The sequence below is a fragment of the Solanum stenotomum genome, chromosome 8 (genome assembly GCF_019186545.1).
Source record: "Solanum stenotomum isolate F172 chromosome 8, ASM1918654v1, whole genome shotgun sequence".
NCBI lineage: Eukaryota > Viridiplantae > Streptophyta > Magnoliopsida > Solanales > Solanaceae > Solanum > Solanum stenotomum.
The window spans coordinates 50,938,628-50,945,303 of NC_064289.1; positions in this window are offsets into that span (position 1 = coordinate 50,938,628).

Consider the following 6,676-nt stretch of genomic DNA (forward strand, 5'->3'; position numbering starts at 1 on the left):
ATTTCTTCAACATCGTAATCAATTAACAATTAGTTTATGTCAAAATACTTGCAATCAACATCAACAACTACTTCACAGCACGTATAATTGAATATGTAGGCATCATACTCAATTCGACTTTGTAAGAAATTCATTGTAGTTAGGCATTGAGTCTGGAGCCAAAAGGGTAAAAAAAAAAAAAAAATTGTCAAAAATTTCAAAAGGGCACATCAATTTTTTTTAAAGCAAAAGTGCAAAATCGCTCCTAACGAAGTGATTTCTCTTTGACACAATATTGACGCGGTTACTCCGCTAAAAATAAAAATCGCTGCCCTACCAGCGATTTTGTCAAAAAAAAAAATTCTTCTTTCACTAATATCGCTGGCACAACAACGATTATTTAAGTCCAATTTTTTTTCTCCAACTAAAATTGTTGATATGACAGCGTTTAATAAAAAACATGAAAATCGCTGTCTCTGCAGCTTTTTTATTAATTTCTTTTTTGAAATCTGCGTTGGCAGTGTTTTTCTTAAAAACAAATTTGAAAATCGAAGGCAACGTTTTTATTAAAAATTCACTTCCTTGGCAGTGTTTTTTTTTTTTAAAAAAATTGTTGTCTTGACAACGTTTTTATTAAAAAAATTTTAAATTGTTGCTTTTGCAGTGATTTTACTAAAAACAAATTATCTTTTTTTTAAAAAAATTGTTGCCTTGTCAGCGATTTTAGTTGGAGAAAAAAAATTGAACTTAAATAATCCTTGTTGTGTCAGCTATTTTAGTGAAAAAAAGAAATAAAAAGTTTTGGACAAAATCGCTGCTAGGGCAGTGATTTTTATTTTTAACGAAGTAACAATGCCAATATTGTGTCAGAGGAAAATCGCTTTGTCAGCAGTGATTTTGCCCTTTTGGTTTAAAAAAATTTGAAGTGAACTTTTGGAAATTTTGGCAATTTTTTTTTTGCCCTTATGGTTCCAGACTCGGCATTTCATGAGGTTATTCTCTCTGGTGCTTTTGAGTTAATTATAGTGCAGTTTCAAAATTGCTAAATTTCTCAAATTTTGAATTACTCATCTCTTCTGGTGGTGAATCTAGGTCTAATGACCGAATCATAGAAAAACATTTTTGCCTATTTCTCTTATTAACGATCTCAATTATCGGTTGCCTTCAATTTGAAATTTGATTTGTTTTGTCGTTTTGAAATGCAAGCAAATTTGTTGCTATGAATAAATTTCTTGTTTATTTGAAGTGTTCTGATAACTTATCTATGAGTGGTAATTTTTTCTTAAGCATAATTAGTGCCGTCAAAATAGGCTTAGCCCGCTAGGCCAGGCCAACCCAACCCTTGAATTAAATGAGGTTGAGATTAATTTTTTCAGCCCAATTAGGAACGAGACTTTTTAGTCCAGCCTCATTTGGCCCGCTGACCTTGTAGGCCCAACTCGCAAGCCTCATAGGCTAGCCTGCAGGCTTTGAATTTTAGAAACATTTATTATATATATTTTAAGTAGTGTTTTACTTGTTAAGATTTTGTCAATAAATATTTTTAAAATATCAATATAAAATCAAGACTGTATTTTTTACATATCTTTTACATTTTAGGGTCATTAGCCCACTAAATTTTCTTATTAGCCCAAATTCATTGCTCCATTATAACTATGAATTTTTGATCGCTTTTACTTTTATTTTTATGCCTAACTTTTCATTTCTCCTTATTTGTCTTGTTTATGAAAATAGTGATCATGTAATTTTTTTTGCTCGGATGAATCTTATGAATGTTGTATCTTGACTATTGTGTATTTGTTTTGTAAATATTCACCAAAGTATGTGTAATTCATGAATGAATTTATGTATGTATTGATGTCGTATTAATCGGACATCAACGTTCGTATTCTTTCTAAGAAGAAAATGTTGTCCGTTTTTAAGTTGAGGGGTCAACCCGTCCCAACCTGTGGCCCGCTTAGGGCTGGGTTGGACTGCTATTTTATAGGCCCTTTAATTAAAAGGGTCAGCCCGTTCCAACTTATTTAACTCTTTAGCCTGTTAGGGTTGGATCAGATTGGGCTGGCCCAATCCATTTTGATAGCTCTAAGAACAATATTCTTTATTAATACTTATATTTCAATTAGATCGTCATGATTGACCTCATTTGTATGTATAAGATAAATAACTCATTCAACGGAACATAGTGAAACCAAAATGAGGTTTTCAAAATGAACATCACCCAATTGAGATGTCTACGTGAAAGTTAGTGTCAATTTTAGGGGGCAACCGATGGGTTTGACCAAATTTAAATAAAATTAAGAGATACCTTTTGTTCATTTTTTCTCTTTTAACCACTTAACCCATCTTTTAAATGTATATAAACGAGAAGATGACATAAATAGTCCATTAACTATAGCAGTAGGTCTAAAATGGTCTCTTAACTATACAATTACCGATTTTAGTCCCTTAACTATAAACTTACCGATTTTAGTCATTTAAGTATTCAAAAACTTACTAGATTTGGTCTTTATTTTTTAAATACAAATATTTTAGTAACGAATTATGAAACGTATTTGACGGTATCATATTATGCTTAAAACGTTACCGGATAACGTTTCTTTATTTAGCACCGTCAACATATATATTTTACACGTCAATTTTTTTATAAATATAATATAACCTAAAACGTTACTCAGGAATACGTTTAACCAATTCTGTAAATTTTTAAAAAAACATACTCCCTCCATCCCATTTTATGTGACACTTTTTGGATTTCAAGATTCAAACAAGTCTATCTTTAATCGTAAAATTTTTATAGATCCTTTAAACATTTTGAATTATCAATTATTGTGAATTATAATATTTTTTACGTAGTTTATAAATATATAAATTTTATTTTAAAAAATTGAAAATTTGCGGTCAAACTTAAACTGTTTGACTCTCAAAAATTGAAATAGAGACACATAATTTGGATAGAGAGACTTAGCTAAGTTTATTTCAAAGCTTCCTCGTCCATTTTTTTCATTTTCTGGTTCATCTCCTTCGTTTGCATAGTATATTCAACAAAGATGGATGAAGGAGCTCTTTGTGCAGTTTGTCGCAGTGATCGTAATTGCGTATATGTGGAGAATTGTCAGTGGAGGAAACTTTTCCCTCTCTCTCAAATCGAAAAGTTTCGACGTCTTGTACACAATTACGGGAAGGCAACGTTGAATCGGGAATATAGAGATACTCCTCCGCTAGGTAGGGCATTTCGTTTCGAGACGAATCACAGAGATGCAGTCATTTAGGAAGCTTACCACTACAGCGGAGGAATTGCTGCACGTCTACAAGAATTAGAGAATGACATATAACTAAAAGACCAGCAAATCGCTCATCTTCAGGGGTACAGTGAATTTTCTGATTCTTGAATGATTTTTACGTTTCTTTGGTCTTTTTGCGTCTGAATGGCTATATTTTGTTACATTTCAGTCAATATAATGTACCATTTGCTCCGGCAGCAGCTGGAATTTCACACCAACAAGATATATCTGTAAATTTCTATGATCCACATAATTATATTTTGGTTTAATAATTAATATCAGTTAAATTCTAAATATTTGTGGAGAAGTGGGGAAGTTACTTAGTAACTTCCAACTACATATTAAGTGAGAGTTACTTGGTAGTTTTAAAACTATCCATCATCTCCATTGCTCACCATGATAGAAAGTGCGAATAATGTTAAAAAACACTCTTATTTAAATGATTCTCTCTCTGCAATAAAGATATAGTCTTATCCATCAAAGTTATTCATAAAGTGTAAGGCAGGAGAGAGAAACAACTTTTGAAGAACAAAAAACAGAAGACTTCCGCTCAATTCAAGTTAAAATTCTCGAAAAACACTATGGCTGATTCGGGTATGTATTCTTGATTGAATTGTTATAGTAATAGATTTGTGTGAAAATCATATAGTTTTACGATCCTGAATAACTTATAGGATTTATGAATGTTTAGATTGTTTGTGTTTTCACAATCCATTAAAATCTTTACATGTGGTATCAGAGCCTGTTTTAAGAACTAATGATTTTTCATAGAATTAATGTTTTGTTTATTTGAAAACAGTAATGGGTATTGACTTAATTGTATGGCTGATTCGGATTCAACTTATTACATTTTGAGTAGTTGAGTTTCACTCAGTGAAAACTTGAATTTGTATTAGAACATGTGTTCTTTTCTTTAAAATTAAGGAAATAAATTTTAGTAATGACCTTCAAAAGAAGTTATGTGAATTAAATAGTGAAGTGTTGATTCATAATTTGTTTTGTTTTATAACATCACTGTATATATAATAATTCATATATGCATAATGTCATTATCCCTTATTATTGTACTAATTTTGCCATTTAAAGGTGTTTAGTATTAAGGGAAATCATTATTCACTATTATGATGTATTTTATTTTGAAATTATGTATATGAGATTAGTTAATCACCAAAGTGATCTAATCTTTGAAGAACTAATTCAAAATAATAATAATAAAATTTATATCCAATTATCGGTTATTTTGATGTTTGTAACCGATATAACACTTATGGATATATTGAAGTTTTTGGTTATAAGATATTTACGGATCACCCAAAGGTTGATTATTTATTTTTATAATCATTTAACATTAAGGAGATAATTTAGATGTGTCGTTAGTTTTATTTATCTATCCAAAGATAATAAATATTATTGATTGAGACATTAAAAATTATTGAATTACGTTAAAGACATTTAAACATCATTATGTCTAAAGTTGTATTTTGATGTTTCGCCCAAAGGAGGACATCAATATACATTTAAGAATTTATAAACCATTTCTAAATCTGATAGTATGTTTGAAATTCAAAACTCAAAGTATTAACAAATAAGCATGTTCGATTTGTAGCAAATAATTTTGAGTAACAAATAGTTTGAAAATATTAATGATAAATAATTGAAGGCATAGAAATATAAGAGCCATAACAAAATAGAATATTTGTTTTCCTTATTTAGCTCAAAACAATTATTTCAAACAGATTTTTCAGTCGTCACTCTATTCTTATTCGAATTTATTTTTATACAGTAATCCTCATTCTCTTGTAATTGACAGTTTCTTATCAGTATTAATAAAGTATGGTGGCAGATGAGATCTTTCAGGTTAGTGTTTTTTTTAAATTTTTGTGTTATTGATTGCATAAAAAATGATTTTTTTTAAATGTAAATTGTTGTTAGTTATTGGTATGAATTATTTTTCATTTTTTGGTATGTTTTTGGTTTTAAAATTACATAAAATTTATTTGAAATTAGTATACTAGATATATCGGACATGTATAGAAATTGATAATGTTTTTGGTATGATTCTGATGTGATTGAACTCTATTTTTTTGGCATTTATATTAGAATGAATTTGATGTACTATTTATTTAATAAATGACAATTACTAGTTAGAAATTGTATAATTTTTGTATTCTTCTGACAAGAATCTGGTATGAATTAGTGATGACTTTTGGCATGAAATATTTATAGAAAGTATCCATAAAAATGGTATACTAGAAAGTGTTCATAAAATGGTATACTAGTTATATCGACATGTTTGGAAATTGATAATGTTTTTGGTACGATTCTGGTATGATTGAACTTTATTTTTTTGGCATTATATTGTAATGGATTTTAGCATGATAATGGAATGAATTTGGTAGACTGTTAATTTAATAAATGACAATTACTAGTTAGAAATGGTATTTTTTTTATATTACTAGTACATTTTATTTGTTTATAAAAAAATGGTTCATAGTGTGATCTTGTATATGATAATTTTGATATGAACCATGGTTGCAAAAGAATGACTATATATTATTTTGTTATATTTTATATGAATTGTGGATTCAAATGGGTCCATATAATCGGTATAAATCGATATATAATTGATATAAAATTGGTATGAACCATTTTTTTTATAATGATTAATTCAAAGCAAAATTCACACCAAAACAATCAATATATAAATGATATAAAATCGGTATGAACTATTTTTTACAATGATTAATACAAAATCAAAATTCATAGTAAAATCATACGATAGGTTCATTTATTTTTGAAATAAAAATTCATACCAAAATAATAGAGTAGATCCATTTATTTTTAAAACCACACACACACATATATAAAATCGATATAAAAGCGGATAAAATCAAATCAAATAATCAATATGAACCATTCTTTATAATGACCAATTACAAATCAAAATTCATACCAAAATCAAATGGTAGGTTCATTTATTTTGATATCAATTATACAAAAATCATATAGTAGATTCATTTATTTTTAAAATCATAATTCATACCAAAATTCAGACAACTTAGCAGATATATAATTTTGGAAAATAGAAAACATATAATTTAAATCATTATTCATACAATTCAAATTGTTTATTAATGGTATGCAACAAAAAATAGCAATCTAAAGAAGGAAAAAAAAAATGAAGATAAAGGAGGAATAGAAGGAAAAACATAGGAAATAAATAAATGTAAATAAAGATAGATAGATATATATATAGAAAATAGTGAACAACATATTTAAATTTAATATTAGAAAAAAATAGTATTTATCAAGAGTACGAAGAGTTATTAAGTGTTAATAGAAGTACTGAAAATACTAGTAAAATAAGAAAAACCAGGGTTAAGAGCTAACGTTGTTGGGGGATTGGAACCTTT